Source organism: Astyanax mexicanus, chromosome 2 (assembly GCF_023375975.1).
Source record: "Astyanax mexicanus isolate ESR-SI-001 chromosome 2, AstMex3_surface, whole genome shotgun sequence".
In the NCBI taxonomy this organism is placed as follows: Eukaryota; Metazoa; Chordata; class Actinopteri; order Characiformes; family Acestrorhamphidae; genus Astyanax; species Astyanax mexicanus.
The window spans coordinates 39,010,455-39,030,621 of NC_064409.1; the positions used below are offsets into that span (position 1 = coordinate 39,010,455).

The 20,167-nt window shown below is 34.2% G+C and overlaps 1 protein-coding gene across 1 annotated transcript in view; it reads right to left on the reverse strand.

Moving 5' to 3' along the window:
- LOC125799143 (deleted in malignant brain tumors 1 protein-like) overlaps nt 1–20,167 on the reverse strand; it is a 426,727-nt gene that overhangs the window by 286,169 nt on the left and 120,391 nt on the right. The gene's annotated exons all lie outside the window — the stretch shown is intronic.

Consider the following 20,167-nt stretch of genomic DNA (forward strand, 5'->3'; position numbering starts at 1 on the left):
CCCATGCATTTTCCCACTCATTTGAGTCATTTTTCATGGAAAAAACAAGGTTTCATGAATGGTCAAAATTTTCACCAAAATGACATACCGCGGGTCTTTTTCTGATTTGGGTCAAAAAATTGAAAAGTGCTTTTTTTCACATTTCTGAGCAAACTTTGGTCCAATTTACCATGCCCATGAATTTTCCCACTCATTTGAGTCATTTTTCATTGAAAAAACAAGCTTTCATGAATGGTCAAAATTTTCACCAAAATGACATACCGCGGGTCTACGTTTTTTTCTGAATTGTGTCAAAAAATTTAAAAGTGCTTTTTTCACATTTCTGAGCAAAATTTGTCCCAATTTACCATGCCCATGCATTTTCCCACTCATTTGAGTCATTTTTCATGGAAAAAACAAGGTTTCATGAATGGTCAAAATTTTCACCAAAATGACATACCGCGGGTCTACGTTTTTTTCTGATTTGGGTCAAAAATTGAAAAGTGCTTTTTTTCACATTTCTGAGTAAAATTTGGTCCAATTTTCCATGCCCATGCATTTTCCCACTCATTTCAGTCATTTTTCATGGAAAAAAACAAGGTTTTATGAATGGTCAAAATTTTCACCAAAATGACATACTGCGGGTCTACGTTTTTTTCTGATTTGGGTCAAAAATTGAAAAGTGCTTTTTTCACATTTCTGAGCAAATTTTGGTCCAATTTACCATGCCCATGCATTTTCCCACTAATTTGAGTCATTTTTCATGAAAAAAACAAGTTATCATGAATGGTCAAAATTTTTGCCAAAATGACATACCGCGGGTCTATGTTTTTTTCTGATTTGTGTCAAAAATTTAAAAGAGCTTTTTTCACATTTCTGAGCAAAATTTGGTCCAATTTACCATGCCCATGCATTTTCCCACTCATTTGAGTCATTTTTCATGGAAAAAACAAGGTTTCATGAATGGTCAAAATTTTCACCAAAATGACATACCGCGGGTCTACGTTTTTTTCTGATTTGGGTCAAAAATTTAAAAGTGCTTTTTTCACATTTCTGAGCAAATTTTGGTCCAATTTACCATGCCCATGCATTTTCCCACTCATTTGAGTCATTTTTCATGAAAAAAACAAGTTATCATGAATGGTCAAAATTTTTGCCAAAATGACATACCGCGGGTCTACGTTTTTTTCTGATTTGTGTCAAAAATTTAAAAGAGCTTTTTTCACATTTCTGAGCAAAATTTGGTCCAATTTACCATGCCCATGCATTTTCCCACTCATTTGAGTCATTTTTCATGGAAAAAACAAGGTTTCATGAATGGTCAAAATTTTCACCAAAATGACATACCGCCGGTCTACTTTTTTTTCTGATTTGGGTCAAAAATTGAAAAGTGCCTTTTGACACATTTCTGAGCAAAGTTTGTCCCAATTTACCATGCCCATGCATTTTCCCACTCATTTGAGTCATTTTTCATGGAAAAAACAAGGTTTCATGAATGGTCAAAATTTTCACCAAAATGACATACCGCGGGTCTTTTTCTGATTTGGGTCAAAAAATTGAAAAGTGCTTTTTTTCACATTTCTGAGCAAACTTTGGTCCAATTTACCATGCCCATGCATTTTCCCACTCATTTGAGTCATTTTTCATTGAAAAAACAAGCTTTCATGAATGGTCAAAATTTTCACCAAAATGACATACCGCGGGTCTACGTTTTTTTCTGAATTGTGTCAAAAATTTAAAAGTGCTTTTTTCACATTTCTGAGCAAAATTTGGTCCAGTTTACCATGCCCATGCATTTTCCCACTCATTTGAGTCATTTTTCATTGAAAAAACAAGGTTTCATGAATGGTCAAAATTTTCACCAAAATGACATACCGCGGGTCTACGTTTTTTCCTGAATTGTGTCAAAAATTTAAAAGTGCTTTTTTCACATTTCTGAGCAAAATTTGGTCCAATTTACCATGCCCATGCATTTTCCCACTCATTTGAGTAATTTTTCATGGAAAAAAACAAGTTTTCATGAATGGTCAAAATTTTCACCAAAATGACATACCGCGGGTCTTTTTCTGATTTGGGTCAAAAAATTGAAAAGTGCTTTTTTTCACATTTCTGAGCAAAATTTGGTCCAATTTACCATGCCCATGCATTTTCCCACTCATTTGAGTCATTTTTCATGGAAAAAACAAGGTTTCATGAATGGTCAAAATTTTCGCCAAAATGACATACCGCGGGTCTACGTTTTTTTTCTGATTTGTGTCAAAAATTTAAAAGTGCTTTTTTCACATTTCTGAGCAAAATTTGGTCCAATTTACCATACCCATGCATTTTCCCACTCATTTGAGTCATTTTTCATTGAAAAAACAAGGTTTCATGAATGGTCAAAATTTTCACCAAAATGACATACCGCGGGTCTACGTTTTTTCCTGAATTGTGTCAAAAAATTAAAAGTGCTTTTTTCACATTTCTGAGCAAAATTTGGTCCAATTTACCATGCCCATGCATTTTCCCACTCATTTGAGTAATTTTTCATGGAAAAAAACAAGTTTTCATGAATGGTCAAAATTTTCACCAAAATGACATACCGCGGGTCTTTTTCTAATTTGGGTCAAAAAATTGAAAAGTGCTTTTTTTCACATTTCTGAGCAAAATTTGGTCCAATTTACCATGCCCATGCATTTTCCCACTCTTTTGAGTCATTTTTCATGGAAAAAACAAGGTTTCATGAATGGTCAAAATTTTCGCCAAAATGACATACCGCGGGTCTACGTTTTTTTTTTGATTTGTGTCAAAAATTTAAAAGTGCTTTTTTCACATTTCTGAGCAAAATTTGGTCCAATTTACCATGCCCATGCATTTCCCCACTCATTTGAGTTATTTTTCATGGAAAAAACAAGGTTTCATGAATGGTCAAAATTTTCACCAAAATGACATACCGCGGGTCTACAAGTTTTTCTGATTTGGGTCAAAAATTGAAAAGTGCTTTTTTCACATTTCTGAGCAAAATTTGGTCCAATTTACCATACCCATGCATTTTCCCACTCATTTGAGTCATTTTTCATTGAAAAAACAAGGTTTCATGAATGGTCAAAATTTTCACCAAAATGACATACCGCGGGTCTACATTTTTTCCTGAATTGTGTCAAAAAATTAAAAGTGCTTTTTTCACATTTCTGAGCAAAATTTGGTCCAATTTACCATGCCCAGTGATTTTCCCACTCATTTGAGTAATTTTTCATGGAAAAAAACAAGTTTTCATGAATGGTCAAAATTTTCACCAAAATGACATACCGCGGGTCTTTTTCTGATTTGGGTCAAAAAATTGAAAAGTGCTTTTTTTCACATTTCTGAGCAAAATTTGGTCCAATTTACCATGCCCATGCATTTTCCCACTCTTTTGAGTCATTTTTCATGGAAAAAACAAGGTTTCATGAATGGTCAAAATTTTCGCCAAAATGACATACCGCGGGTCTACGTTTTTTTTCTGATTTGTGTCAAAAATTTAAAAGTGCTTTTTTCACATTTCTGAGCAAAATTTGGTCCAATTTACCATGCCCATGCACTTCCCCACTCATTTGAGTTATTTTTCATGGAAAAAACAAGGTTTCATGAATGGTCAAAATTTTCACCAAAATGACATACCGCGGGTCTACAAGTTTTTCTGATTTGGGTCAAAAATTGAAAAGTGCTTTTTGTCACATTTCTGAGCAAAATTTGTTCCAATTTACCATGCCCATGCATTTTCCCACTCATTTGAGTCATTTTTCATGGAAAAAACAAGGTTTCATGAATGGTCAAAATTTTCGCCAAAATGACATACCGCGGGTCTACGTTTTTTTCTGATTTGTGTCAAAAATTTAAAAGTGCTTTTTTCACATTTCTGAGCAAAATTTGGTCCAATTTACCATGCCCATGCAATTTCCCACTCATTTGAGTCATTTTTCATGGAAAAAACAAGGTTTCATGAATGGTCAAAATTTTCGCCAAAATGACATACCGCGGGTCTACGTTTTTTTCTGATTTGTGTCAAAAATTTAAAAGTGCTTTTTTCACATTTCTGAGCAAAATTTGAACCAATTTACCATGCCCATGCATTTTCCCACTCATTTGAGTCATTTTTCATGAAAAAAACAAGGTTTCATGAATGGTCAAAATTTTCACCAAAATGACATACCGCGGGTCTACGTTTTTTTCTGATTTGGGTCAAAAATTGAAAAGTGCTTTTTTTCACATTTCTGAGTAAAATTTGGTCCAATTTTCCATGCCCATGCATTTTCCCACTCATTTCAGTCATTTTTCATGGAAAAAAACAAGGTTTTATGAATGGTCAAAATTTTCACCAAAATGACATACCGCGGGTCTACGTTTTTTTCTGATTTGGGTCAAAAATTGAAAAGTGCTTTTTTCACATTTCTGAGCAAATTTTGGTCCAATTAATCATGCCCATGCATTTTCCCACTCATTTGAGTCATTTTTCATGAAAAAAACAAGTTATCATGAATGGTCAAAATTTTTGCCAAAATGACATACCGCGGGTCTACGTTTTTTTCTGATTTGTGTCAAAAATTTAAAAGAGCTTTTTTCACATTTCTGAGCAAAATTTGGTCCAATTTACCATGCCCATGCATTTTCCCACTCATTTGAGTCATTTTTCATGGAAAAAACAAGGTTTCATGAATGGTCAAAATTTTCACCAAAATGACATACCGCGGGTCTACGTTTTTTTCTGATTTGGGTCAAAAATTGAAAAGTGCCTTTTGACACATTTCTGAGCAAACTTTGTCCAAATTTACCATGCCCATGCATTTTCCCACTCATTTGAGTCATTTTTCATGGAAAAAACAAGGTTTCATGAATGGTCAAAATTTTCACCAAAATGACATACCGCGGGTCTTTTTCTGATTTGGGTCAAAAAATTGAAAAGTGCTTTTTTTCACATTTCTGAGCAAACTTTGGTCCAATTTACCATGCCCATGAATTTTCCCACTCATTTGAGTCATTTTTCATTGAAAAAACAAGCTTTCATGAATGGTCAAAATTTTCACCAAAATGACATACCGCGGGTCTACGTTTTTTTCTGAATTGTGTCAAAAAATTTAAAAGTGCTTTTTTCAGATTTCTGAGCAAAATTTGTCCCAATTTACCATGCCCATGCATTTTCCCACTCATTTGAGTCATTTTTCATGGAAAAAACAAGGTTTCATGAATGGTCAAAATTTTCACCAAAATGACATACCGCGGGTCTACGTTTTTTTCTGATTTGGGTCAAAAATTGAAAAGTGCTTTTTGTCACATTTCTGAGCAAAATTTGTTCCAATTTACCATGCCCATGCATTTTCCCACTCATTTGAGTCATTTTTCATGAAAAAAACAAGGTTTCATGAATGGTCAAAATTTTCACCAAAATGACATACCGCGGGTCTACGTTTTTTTCTGATTTGGGTCAAAAATTGAAAAGTGCTTTTTTTCACATTTCTGAGTAAAATTTGGTCCAATTTTCCATGCCCATGCATTTTCCCACTCATTTCAGTCATTTTTCATGGAAAAAAACAAGGTTTTATGAATGGTCAAAATTTTCACCAAAATGACATACTGCGGGTCTACGTTTTTTTCTGATTTGGGTCAAAAATTGAAAAGTGCTTTTTTCACATTTCTGAGCAAATTTTGGTCCAATTTACCATGCCCATGCATTTTCCCACTAATTTGAGTCATTTTTCATGAAAAAAACAAGTTATCATGAATGGTCAAAATTTTTGCCAAAATGACATACCGCGGGTCTATGTTTTTTTCTGATTTGTGTCAAAAATTTAAAAGAGCTTTTTTCACATTTCTGAGCAAAATTTGGTCCAATTTACCATGCCCATGCATTTTCCCACTCATTTGAGTCATTTTTCATGGAAAAAACAAGGTTTCATGAATGGTCAAAATTTTCACCAAAATGACATACCGCGGGTCTACGTTTTTTTCTGATTTGGGTCAAAAATTGAAAAGTGCTTTTTTCACATTTCTGAGCAAATTTTGGTCCAATTTACCATGCCCATGCATTTTCCCACTCATTTGAGTCATTTTTCATGAAAAAAACAAGTTATCATGAATGGTCAAAATTTTTGCCAAAATGACATACCGCGGGTCTACGTTTTTTTCTGATTTGTGTCAAAAATTTAAAAGAGCTTTTTTCACATTTCTGAGCAAAATTTGGTCCAATTTACCATGCCCATGCATTTTCCCACTCATTTGAGTCATTTTTCATGGAAAAAACAAGGTTTCATGAATGGTCAAAATTTTCACCAAAATGACATACCGCCGGTCTACTTTTTTTTCTGATTTGGGTCAAAAATTGAAAAGTGCCTTTTGACACATTTCTGAGCAAACTTTGTCCCAATTTACCATGCCCATGCATTTTCCCACTCATTTGAGTCATTTTTCATGGAAAAAACAAGGTTTCATGAATGGTCAAAATTTTCACCAAAATGACATACCGCGGGTCTACGTTTTTTTCTGAATTGTGTCAAAAATTTAAAAGTGCTTTTTTCACATTTCTGAGCAAAATTTGGTCCAGTTTACCATGCCCATGCATTTTCCCACTCATTTGAGTCATTTTTCATTGAAAAAACAAGGTTTCATGAATGGTCAAAATTTTCACCAAAATGACATACCGCGGGTCTACGTTTTTTCCTGAATTGTGTCAAAAATTTAAAAGTGCTTTTTTCACATTTCTGAGCAAAATTTGGTCCAATTTACCATGCCCATGCATTTTCCCACTCATTTGAGTAATTTTTCATGGAAAAAAACAAGTTTTCATGAATGGTCAAAATTTTCACCAAAATGACATACCGCAGGTCTTTTTCTGATTTGGGTCAAAAAATTGAAAAGTGCTTTTTTTCACATTTCTGAGCAAAATTTGGTCCAATTTACCATGCCCATGCATTTTCCCACTCATTTGAGTCATTTTTCATGGAAAAAACAAGGTTTCATGAATGGTCAAAATTTTCGCCAAAATGACATACCGCGGGTCTACGTTTTTTTTCTGATTTGTGTCAAAAATTTAAAAGTGCTTTTTTCACATTTCTGAGCAAAATTTGGTCCAATTTACCATACCCATGCATTTTCCCACTCATTTGAGTCATTTTTCATTGAAAAAACAAGGTTTCATGAATGGTCAAAATTTTCACCAAAATGACATACCGCGGGTCTACGTTTTTTCCTGAATTGTGTCAAAAAATTAAAAGTGCTTTTTTCACATTTCTGAGCAAAATTTGGTCCAATTTACCATGCCCATGCATTTTCCCACTCATTTCAGTAATTTTTCATGGAAAAAAACAAGTTTTCATGAATGGTCAAAATTTTCACCAAAATGACATACCGCGGGTCTTTTTCTGATTTGGGTCAAAAAATTGAAAAGTGCTTTTTTTCACATTTCTGAGCAAAATTTGGTCCAATTTACCATGCCCATGCATTTTCCCACTCTTTTGAGTCATTTTTCATGGAAAAAACAAGGTTTCATGAATGGTCAAAATTTTCGCCAAAATGACATACCGCGGGTCTACGTTTTTTTTTTGATTTGTGTCAAAAATTTAAAAGTGCTTTTTTCACATTTCTGAGCAAAATTTGGTCCAATTTACCATGCCCATGCATTTCCCCACTCATTTGAGTTATTTTTCATGGAAAAAACAAGGTTTCATGAATGGTCAAAATTTTCACCAAAATGACATACCGCGGGTCTACAAGTTTTTCTGATTTGGGTCAAAAATTGAAAAGTGCTTTTTTCACATTTCTGAGCAAAATTTGGTCCAATTTACCATACCCATGCATTTTCCCACTCATTTGAGTCATTTTTCATTGAAAAAACAAGGTTTCATGAATGGTCAAAATTTTCACCAAAATGACATACCGCGGGTCTACATTTTTTCCTGAATTGTGTCAAAAAATTAAAAGTGCTTTTTTCACATTTCTGAGCAAAATTTGGTCCAATTTACCATGCCCAGTGATTTTTCCACTCATTTGAGTAATTTTTCATGGAAAAAAACAAGTTTTCATGAATGGTCAAAATTTTCACCAAAATGACATACCGCGGGTCTTTTTCTGATTTGGGTCAAAAAATTGAAAAGTGCTTTTTTTCACATTTCTGAGCAAAATTTGGTCCAATTTACCATGCCCATGCATTTTCCCACTCTTTTGAGTCATTTTTCATGGAAAAAACAAGGTTTCATGAATGGTCAAAATTTTCGCCAAAATGACATACCGCGGGTCTACGTTTTTTTTCTGATTTGTGTCAAAAATTTAAAAGTGCTTTTTTCACATTTCTGAGCAAAATTTGGTCCAATTTACCATGCCCATGCACTTCCCCACTCATTTGAGTTATTTTTCATGGAAAAAACAAGGTTTCATGAATGGTCAAAATTTTCACCAAAATGACATACCGCGGGTCTACATTTTTTTCTGATTTGTGTCAAAAATTGAAAAGTGCTTTTTGTCACATTTCTGAGCAAAATTTGTTCCAATTTACCATGCCCATGCATTTTCCCACTCATTTGAGTCATTTTTCATGGAAAAAACAAGGTTTCATGAATGGTCAAAATTTTCGCCAAAATGACATACCGCGGGTCTACGTTTTTTTCTGATTTGTGTCAAAAATTTAAAAGTGCTTTTTTCACATTTCTGAGCAAAATTTGGTCCAATTTACCATGCCCATGCATTTTCCCACTCATTTGAGTCATTTTTCATGGAAAAAACAAGGTTTCATGAATGGTCAAAATTTTCGCCAAAATGACATACCGCGGGTCTACGTTTTTTTTTTGATTTGTGTCAAAAATTTAAAAGTGCTTTTTTCACATTTCTGAGCAAAATTTGGTCCAATTTACCATGCCCATGCATTTCCCCACTCATTTGAGTTATTTTTCATGGAAAAAACAAGGTTTCATGAATGGTCAAAATTTTCACCAAAATGACATACCGCGGGTCTACAAGTTTTTCTGATTTGGGTCAAAAATTGAAAAGTGCTTTTTTCACATTTCTGAGCAAAATTTGGTCCAATTTACCATACCCATGCATTTTCCCACTCATTTGAGTCATTTTTCATTGAAAAAACAAGGTTTCATGAATGGTCAAAATTTTCACCAAAATGACATACCGCGGGTCTACATTTTTTCCTGAATTGTGTCAAAAAATTAAAAGTGCTTTTTTCACATTTCTGAGCAAAATTTGGTCCAATTTACCATGCCCAGTGATTTTCCCACTCATTTGAGTAATTTTTCATGGAAAAAAACAAGTTTTCATGAATGGTCAAAATTTTCACCAAAATGACATACCGCGGGTCTTTTTCTGATTTGGGTCAAAAAATTGAAAAGTGCTTTTTTTCACATTTCTGAGCAAAATTTGGTCCAATTTACCATGCCCATGCATTTTCCCACTCTTTTGAGTCATTTTTCATGGAAAAAACAAGGTTTCATGAATGGTCAAAATTTTCGCCAAAATGACATACCGCGGGTCTACGTTTTTTTTCTGATTTGTGTCAAAAATTTAAAAGTGCTTTTTTCACATTTCTGAGCAAAATTTGGTCCAATTTACCATGCCCATGCACTTCCCCACTCATTTGAGTTATTTTTCATGGAAAAAACAAGGTTTCATGAATGGTCAAAATTTTCACCAAAATGACATACCGCGGGTCTACAAGTTTTTCTGATTTGGGTCAAAAATTGAAAAGTGCTTTTTGTCACATTTCTGAGCAAAATTTGTTCCAATTTACCATGCCCATGCATTTTCCCACTCATTTGAGTCATTTTTCATGGAAAAAACAAGGTTTCATGAATGGTCAAAATTTTCGCCAAAATGACATACCGCGGGTCTACGTTTTTTTCTGATTTGTGTCAAAAATTTAAAAGTGCTTTTTTCACATTTCTGAGCAAAATTTGGTCCAATTTACCATGCCCATGCATTTTCCCACTCATTTGAGTCATTTTTCATGGAAAAAACAAGGTTTCATGAATGGTCAAAATTTTCGCCAAAATGACATACCGCGGGTCTACGTTTTTTTCTGATTTGTGTCAAAAATTTAAAAGTGCTTTTTTCACATTTCTGAGCAAAATTTGAACCAATTTACCATGCCCATGCATTTTCCCACTCATTTGAGTCATTTTTCATGGAAAAAACAAGGTTTCATGAATGGTCAAAATTTTCACCAAAATGACATACCGCGGGTCTACGTTTTTTTCTGATTTGGGTCAAAAATTGAAAAGTGCTTTTTGTCACATTTCTGAGCAAAATTTGTCCCAATTTACCATGCCCATGCATTTTCCCACTCATTTGAGTCATTTTTCATGGAAAAAACAAGTTTTCATGAATGGTCAAAATTTTCACCAAAATGACATACCGCGGGTCTACGTTTTTTTCTGATTTTTGTCAAAAATTTAAAAGTGCTTTTTTCACATTTCTGAGCAAAATTTGGTTCAATTTACCATGCCCATGCATTTTTCCACTCATTTGAGTCATTTTTCATGGAAAAAACAAGGTTTCATGAATGGTCAAAATTTTCACCAAAATGACATACCGCGGGGTCTACGTGTTTTTCTGATTTGTGTCAAAAATTTAAAAGTGCTTTTTTCACATTTCTGAGCAAAATTTGGTCCAATTTACCATGCCCATGCATTTTCCCACTCATTTGAGTCATTTTTCATGGAAAAAACAAGTTTTCATGAATGGTCAAAATTTTCACCAAAATGACATACCGCGGGTCTACATTTTTTCCTGAATTGTGTCAAAAAATTAAAAGTGCTTTTTTCACATTTCTGAGCAAAATTTGGTCCAATTTACCATGCCCAGTGATTTTCCCACTCATTTGAGTAATTTTTCATGGAAAAAAACAAGTTTTCATGAATGGTCAAAATTTTCACCAAAATGACATACCGCGGGTCTTTTTCTGATTTGGGTCAAAAAATTGAAAAGTGCTTTTTTTCACATTTCTGAGCAAAATTTGGTCCAATTTACCATGCCCATGCATTTTCCCACTCTTTTGAGTCATTTTTCATGGAAAAAACAAGGTTTCATGAATGGTCAAAATTTTCGCCAAAATGACATACCGCGGGTCTACGTTTTTTTTCTGATTTGTGTCAAAAATTTAAAAGTGCTTTTTTCACATTTCTGAGCAAAATTTGGTCCAATTTACCATGCCCATGCACTTCCCCACTCATTTGAGTTATTTTTCATGGAAAAAACAAGGTTTCATGAATGGTCAAAATTTTCACCAAAATGACATACCGCGGGTCTACAAGTTTTTCTGATTTGGGTCAAAAATTGAAAAGTGCTTTTTGTCACATTTCTGAGCAAAATTTGTTCCAATTTACCATGCCCATGCATTTTCCCACTCATTTGAGTCATTTTTCATGGAAAAAACAAGGTTTCATGAATGGTCAAAATTTTCGCCAAAATGACATACCGCGGGTCTACGTTTTTTTCTGATTTGTGTCAAAAATTTAAAAGTGCTTTTTTCACATTTCTGAGCAAAATTTGGTCCAATTTACCATGCCCATGCATTTTCCCACTCATTTGAGTCATTTTTCATGGAAAAAACAAGGTTTCATGAATGGTCAAAATTTTCGCCAAAATGACATACCGCGGGTCTACGTTTTTTTCTGATTTGTGTCAAAAATTTAAAAGTGCTTTTTTCACATTTCTGAGCAAAATTTGAACCAATTTACCATGCCCATGCATTTTCCCACTCATTTGAGTCATTTTTCATGGAAAAAACAAGGTTTCATGAATGGTCAAAATTTTCACCAAAATGACATACCGCGGGTCTACGTTTTTTTCTGATTTGGGTCAAAAATTGAAAAGTGCTTTTTGTCACATTTCTGAGCAAAATTTGTCCCAATTTACCATGCCCATGCATTTTCCCACTCATTTGAGTCATTTTTCATGGAAAAAACAAGTTTTCATGAATGGTCAAAATTTTCACCAAAATGACATACCGCGGGTCTACGTTTTTTTCTGATTTTTGTCAAAAATTTAAAAGTGCTTTTTTCACATTTCTGAGCAAAATTTGGTTCAATTTACCATGCCCATGCATTTTTCCACTCATTTGAGTCATTTTTCATGGAAAAAACAAGGTTTCATGAATGGTCAAAATTTTCACCAAAATGACATACCGCGGGGTCTACGTGTTTTTCTGATTTGTGTCAAAAATTTAAAAGTGCTTTTTTCACATTTCTGAGCAAAATTTGGTCCAATTTACCATGCCCATGCATTTTCCCACTCATTTGAGTCATTTTTCATGGAAAAAACAAGTTTTCATGAATGGTCAAAATTTTCACCAAAATGACATACCGCGGGTCTATGTTTTTTTCTGATTTGTGTCAAAAATTTAAAAGTGCTTTTATCACATTTCTGAGCAAAATTTGGTTCAATTTACCATGCCCATGCATTTTTCCACTCATTTGAGTCATTTTTCATGGAAAAAACAAGGTTTCATGAATGGTCAAAATTTTCACCAAAATGACATACCGCGGGTCTACGTTTTTTTCTGATTTGTGTCAAAAATTTAAAAGTGCTTTTTTCACATTTCTGAGCAAAATTTGGTCCAATTTACCATGCCCATGCATTTTCCTACTCATTTGAGTCATTTTTCATGGAAAAAACAAGGTTTCATGAATGGTCAAAATTTTCGCCAAAATGACATACCGCGGGTCTACGTTTTTTTTCTGATTTGGGTCAAAAATTTAAAAGTGCTTTTTTCACATTTCTGAGCAAAATTTGGTCCAATTTACCATGCCCATGCATTTTCCCACTCATTTGAGTCATTTTTCATGGAAAAAAACAAGTTTTCATGAATGGTCAAAATTTTCGCCAAAATGACATACCGCGGGTCTACGTTTGTTTCTGATTTGTGTCAAAAATTTAAAAGTGCTTTTTTCACATTTCTGAGCAAAATTTGGTCCAATTTTCCATGATCATGCATTTTCCCACTCGTTTGAGTCATTTTTCATGGAAAAAACAAGGTTTCATGAATGGTCAAAATTTTCACCAAAATTACATACCGCGGGTCTACGTTTTTTTCTGATTTGGGTCAAAAATTGAAAAGTGCTTTTTGTCACATTTCTGAGCAAAATTTGTTCCAATTTACCATGCCCATGCATTTTCCCACTCATTTGAGTCATTTTTCATGAAAAAAACAAGTTATCATGAATGGTCAAAATTTTTGCCAAAATGACATACCGCGGGTCTACGTTTTTTTTCTGATTTGGATCAAAAATTGAAAAGTGCCTTTTGACACATTTCTGAGCAAAATTTGTCCCAATTTACCATGCCCATGCATTTCCCCACTCATTTGAGTCATTTTTCATGGAAAAAACAAGGTTTCATGAATGGTCAAAATATTCACCAAAATGACATACCGCGGGTCTACGTTTTTTTCTGATTTGGGTCAAAAATTGGAAAGTGCTTTTTTCACATTTCTGAGCAAAATTTGGTCCAATTTAACATACCCATGCATTTTCCCACTCATTTGAGTCATTTTTCATGGAAAAAAACATGTTTTCATGAATGGTCAAAATTCTCGCCAAAATGACATACCGCGGGTCTACGTTTTTTTCTGATTTTTGTCAAAAATTTAAAAGTGCTTTTTTCACATTTCTGAGCAAAATTTGGTCCAATTTACCATGCCCATGCATTTTCCCACTCATTTGAGTCATTTTTCATGGAAAAAACAAGGTTTCATGAATGGTTAAAATTTTCGCCAAAATGACATACCGCGGGTCTAAGTTTTTTCTGATTTGTGTCAAAAATTTAAAAGTGCTTTTTTCACATTTCTGAGCAAAATTTGGTCCAATTTACCATGCCCATGCATTTTCCCACTCATTTGAGTCATTTTTCATGGAAAAAACAAGGTTTCATGAATGGTCAAAATTTTCACCAAAATGACATACCGCGGGTCTACGTTTTTTTCTGATTTGGGTCAAAAATTGAAAGGTGCCTTTTGATACATTTCTGAGCAAAATTTGTCCCAATTTACCATGCCCATGCATTTTCCCACTCATTTGAGTCATTTTTCATGGAAAAAACAAGGTTTCATGAATGGTCAAAATTTTCACCAAAATGACATACCGTGGGTCTACGTTTTTTTCTGATTTGGGTCAAAAATTGAAAAGTGCTTTTTGTCACATTTCTGAGCAAAATTTGTCCCAATTTACCATGCCCATGCATTTTCCCACTCATTTGAGTCATTTTTCATGGAAAAAACAAGTTTTCATGAATGGTCAAAATTTTCACCAAAATGACATACCGCGGGTCTACGTTTTTTTCTGATTTGGGTCAAAAATTTAAAAGTGCTTTTTTCACATTTCTGAGCAAAATTTGGTCCAATTTACCATGCCCATGCATTTTCCCACTCATTTGAGTCATTTTTCATGGAAAAAACAAGGTTTCATGAATGGTCAAAATTTTCACCAAAATGACATACCGCGGGTCTATGTTTGTTTCTGATTTGGGTCAAAAATTGAAAAGTGCCTTTTGACACATTTCTGAGCAAAATTTGTCCCAATTTACCATGCCCATGCATTTTTCCACTCATTTGAGTCATTTTTCATGGAAAAAACAAGGTTTCATGAATGATCAAAATTTTCACCAAAATGACATACCGCGGGTCTACGTTTTTTTCTGATTTGGGTCAAAAATTGAAAAGTGCTTTTTGTCACATTTCTGAGCAAAATTTGTCCCAATTTACCATGCCCATGCATTTTCCCACTCATTTGAGTCATTTTTCATGGAAAAAACAAGGTTTCATGAATGGTCAAAATTTTCACCAAAATGACATACCGCGGGTCTACGTTTTTTTCTGATTTGTGTCAAAAATTTAAAAGTGCTTTTATCACATTTCTGAGCAAAATTTGGTTCAATTTACCATGCCCATGCATTTTTCCACTAATTTGAGTCATTTTTCATGGAAAAAACAAGGTTTCATGAATGGTCAAAATTTTCACCAAAATGACATAGCGCGGGTCTACGTTTTTTTCTGATTTGTGTCAAAAATTGAAAAGTGCCTTTTGACACATTTCTGAGCAAAATTTGTCCCAATTTACCATGCCCATGCATTTTCCCACTCATTTGAGTCATTTTTCATGGAAAAAACAAGGTTTCATGAATGGTCAAAATTTTCACCAAAATGACATACCGCGGGTCTACGTTTTTTTCTGATTTGGGTCAAAAATTGAAAAGTGCCTTTTGTCACATTTCTGAGCAAAATTTGTCCCAATTTACCATGCCCATGCATTTTCCCACTCATTTGAGTCATTTTTCATGGAAAAAATAAGGTTTCATGAATGGTCAAAATTTTCACCAAAATGACATACCGCGGGGTCTACGTTTTTTTCTGATTTGGGTCAAAAATTGAAAAGTGCTTTTTGTCACATTTTTGAGCAAACTTTGGTCCAATTTACCATGCCCATGCATTTCCCCACTCATTTCAGTCATTTTTCATGGAAAAAACAAGGTTTCATGAATGGTCAAAATTTTCACCAAAATGACATACCGCGCGGGTCTATGTTTTTTTCTGATTTGGGTCAAAAATTGAAAAGTGCTTTTTTCACATTTCTGAGCAAAATTTGGTCCAATTTACCATGCCCATGCATTTTCCCACTCATTTGAGTCATTTTTCATGGAAAAAACAAGGTTTCATGAATGGTCAAAATTTTCACCAAAATGACATACCGCGGGTCTACGTTTTTTTCTGATTTGGGTCAAAAATTGAAAAGTGCTTTTTTCACATTTCTGAGCAAAATTTGTCCCAATTTACCATGCCCATGCATTTTCCCACTCATTTGAGTCATTTTTCATGGAAAAAACAAGGTTTCATGAATGGTCAAAATTTTCACCAAAATGACATATCGCGGGTCTACGTTTTTTTTCTGATTTGTGTCAAAAATTTAAAAGTGCTTTTTTCACATTTCTGATCAAAATTTGGTCCAATTTTCCATGCCCATGCATTTTCCCACTCATTTGAGTCGTTTTTCATGGAAAAAATAAGGTTTCATGAATGGTCAAAATTTTCACCAAAATGACATACCGCGGGTCTACGTTTTTTTCTGATTTGGGTCAAAAATTGAAAAGTGCCTTTTGTCACATTTCTGAGCAAAATTTGTCCCAATTTACCATGCCCATGCATTTTCCCACTCATTTGAGTCATTTTTCATGGAAAAAACAAGGTTTCATGAATGGTCAAAATGTTCACCAAAATGACATACCGCGGGTCTACGTTTTTTTCTGATTTGGGTCAAAAATTGAAAAGTGCCTTTTGTCACATTTCTGAGCAAAATTTGGTCCAATTTACCATGCCCATGCATTTTCCCAGTCATTTGAGTCATTTTTCATGGAAAAAACAAGGTTTCATGAATGGTCAAAATTTTCACCAAAATGACATACCGCGGGTCTACGTTTTTTTCTGATTTGGGTCAAAAATTGAAAACTGCTTTTTTCACATTTCTGAGCAAAATTTGGTCCAATTTACCATGCCCATGCATTTTCCCACTCATTTGAGTCATTTTTCATGAAAAAAACAAGTTTTCATGAATGGTCAAAATTTTTGCCAAAATGACATACCGCGGGTCTACGTTTTTTTCTGATTTGTGTTAAAAATTTAAAAGTGCTTTTTTCACATTTCTGAGCAAAATTTGGTCCAATTTACCATGCCCATGCATTTTCCCACTCATTTGAGTTATTTTTCATGGAAAAAACAAGGTTTCAAGAATGGTCAAAATTTTCGCCAAAATGACATACCGCGCGCGGGTCTACGTTTTTTTCTGATTTGGGTCAAAAATTGAAAAGTGCTTTTTTTTCACATTTCTGAGCAAAATTTGTCCCAATTTACCATGCCCGTGCATTTTCCCAGTCGTTTAAGTCATTTTTCATGGAAAAAACAATGTTTCATGAATGGTCAAAATTTTCACCAAAATGACATACCGCGGGTCTACGTTTTTTTCTGATTTGGGTCAAAAATTGAAAAGTGCCTTTTGTCACATTTCTGAGCAAAATTTGTCCAAATTTACCATGCCCATGCATTTTCCCACTCATTTGAGTCATTTTTCATGGAAAAAACAAGGTTTCATGAATGGTCAAAATTTTCACCAAAATGACATACCGCGGGTCTACGTTTTTTTCTGATTTGGGTCAAAAATTGAAAAGTGCTTTTTTCACATTTCTGAGCAAAATTTGTCCCAATTTACCATGCCCATGCATTTTCCCACTCATTTGAGTCATTTTTCATGGAAAAAACAAGGTTTCATGAATGGTCAAAATTTTCACCAAAATGACATACCGCGGGTCTACGTTTTTTTCTGATTTGGGTCAAAAATTTAAAAGTGCTTTTTTCACATTTCTGAGCAAAATTTGGTCCAATTTTCCATGCCCATGCATTTTCCCACTCATTTCAGTCATTTTTCATGGAAAAAAACAAGGTTTTATGAATGGTCAAAATTTTCACCAAAATGACATACCGCGGGGTCTACGTTTTTTTCTGATTTGGGTCAAAAATTGAAAAGTGCTTTTTTCACATTTCTGAGCAAAATTTGTTCCAATTTACCATGCCCATGCATTTTCCCACACATTTGAGTCATTTTTCATGGAAAAAACAAGGTTTCATGAATGGTCAAAATGTTCACCAAAATGACATACCGCGGGTCTACGTTTTTTTCTGATTTGGGTCAAAAATTGAAAAGTGCCTTTTGTCACATTTCTGAGCAAAATTTGGTCCAATTTACCATGCCCATGCATTTTCCCACTCATTTGAGTCATTTTTCATGGAAAAAACAAGGTTTCATGAATGGTCAAAATTTTCACCAAAATGACATACCGCGGGTCTACGTTTTTTTCTGATTTGGGTCAAAAATTGAAAAGTGCCTTTTGTCACATTTCTGAGCAAAATTCGTCCCAATTTACCATGCCCATGCATTTTCCCACTCATTTGAGTCATTTTTCATGGAAAAAACAAGGTTTCATGAATGGTCAAAATTTTCACCAAAATGACATACCGCGGGTCTACGTTTTTTTCTGATTTGGGTCAAAAATTTAAAAGTGCTTTTTTCACATTTCTGAGCAAAATTTGGTCCAATTTACCATGCCCATGCATTTTCCCACTCATTTGAGTCATTTTTCATGAAAAAAAACAAGTTATCATGAATGGTCAAAATGTTCACCAAAATGACATACCGCGGGTCTACGTTTTTTTATGATTTGTGTTCAAAATTTAAAAGTGCTTTTTTCACATTTCTGAGCAAAATTTGGTCCAATTTACCATGCCCATGCATTTTCCCACTCATTTGAGTCATTTTTCATGGAAAAAACAAGGTTTCATGAATGGCCAAATTTTTCACCAAAATGACATACCGCGCGGGTCTACGTTTTTTTCTGATTTGGGTCAAAAATTGAAAAGTGCTTTTTTTTCACATTTCTGAGCAAAATTTGGTCCAATTTTCCATGCCCATGCATTTTCCCACTCATTTGAGTCATTTTTCATGGAAAAAACAAGGTTTCATGAATGGTCAAAATGTTCACCAAAATGACATACCGCGGGTCTACGTTTTTTTCTGATTTGGGTCAAAAATTGAAAAGTGCTTTTTTTCACATTTCTGAGTAAAATTTGGTCCAATTTTCCATGCCCATGCATTTTCCCACTCATTTGAGTCATTTTTCATGAAAAAAACAAGGTTTCATGAATGGTCAAAATTTTCACCAAAATGACATACCGCGGGTCTACGTTTTTTTCTGATTTGTGTCAAAAATTTAAAAGTGCTTTTTTCACATTTCTGAGCAAAATTTGGTCCAATTTTCCATGCCCATGCATTTTCCCACTCATTTGAGTCGTTTTTCATGGAAAAAATAAGGTTTCATGAATGGCCAAAATTTTCACCAAAATGACATACCGCGGGTCTACGTTTTTTTATGATTCGTGTTCAAAATTTAAAAGTGCTTTTTTCACATTTCTGAGCAAAATTTGGTCCAATTTACCATGCCCATGCATTTTCCCACTCATTTGAGTCATTTTTCATGGAAAAAACAAGGTTTCATGAATGGTCAAAATTTTCACCAAAATGACATACCGCGGGTCTACGTTTTTTTCTGATTTGGGTCAAAAATTGAAAAGTGCTTTTTTTTTCACATTTCTGAGCAAAATTTGTCCCAATTTACCATGCCCATGCATTTTCCCACTTGTTTAAGTCATTTTTCATGGAAAAAACAAGGTTTCATGAATGGTCAAAATTTTCACCAAAATGACATACCGCGGGTCTACGTTTTTTTCTGATTTGGGTCAAAAATTGAAAAGTGCTTTTTTTCACATTTCTGAGCAAAATTTGTCCCAATTTACCATGCCCGTAAATTTTCCCACTTGTTTCAGTCATTTTTCATGGAAAAAACAATGTTTCATGAATGGTCAAAATGTTCACCAAAATGACATACCGCGGGTCTACGTTTTTTTCTGATTTGGGTCAAAAATTGAAAAGTGCTTTTTTTCACATTTCTGAGTAAAATTTGGTCCAATTTTCCATGCCCATGCATTTTCCCACTCATTTGAGTCATTTTTCATGAAAAAAACAAGGTTTCATGAATGGTCAAAATTTTCACCAAAATGACATACCGCGGGTCTACGTTTTTTTCTGATTTGTGTCAAAAATTTAAAAGTGCTTTTTTCACATTTCTGAGCAAAATTTGGTCCAATTTTCCATGCCCATGCATTTTCCCACTCATTTGAGTCGTTTTTCATGGAAAAAATAAGGTTTCATGAATGGCCAAAATTTTCACCAAAATGACATACCGCGGGTCTACGTTTTTTTATGATTCGTGTTCAAAATTTAAAAGTGCTTTTTTCACATTTCTGAGCAAAATTTGGTCCAATTTACCATGCCCATGCATTTTCCCACTCATTTGAGTCATTTTTCATGGAAAAAACAAGGTTTCATGAATGGTCAAAATTTTCACCAAAATGACATACCGCGGGTCTACGTTTTTTTCTGATTTGGGTCAAAAATTGAAAAGTGCTTTTTTTTTCACATTTCTGAGCAAAATTTGTCCCAATTTACCATGCCCGTAAATTTTCCCACTTGTTTAAGTCATTTTTCATGGAAAAAACAATGTTTCATGAATGGTCAAAATTTTCACCAAAATGACATACCGCGGGTCTACGTTTTTTTCTGATTTCGGTCAAAAATTTAAA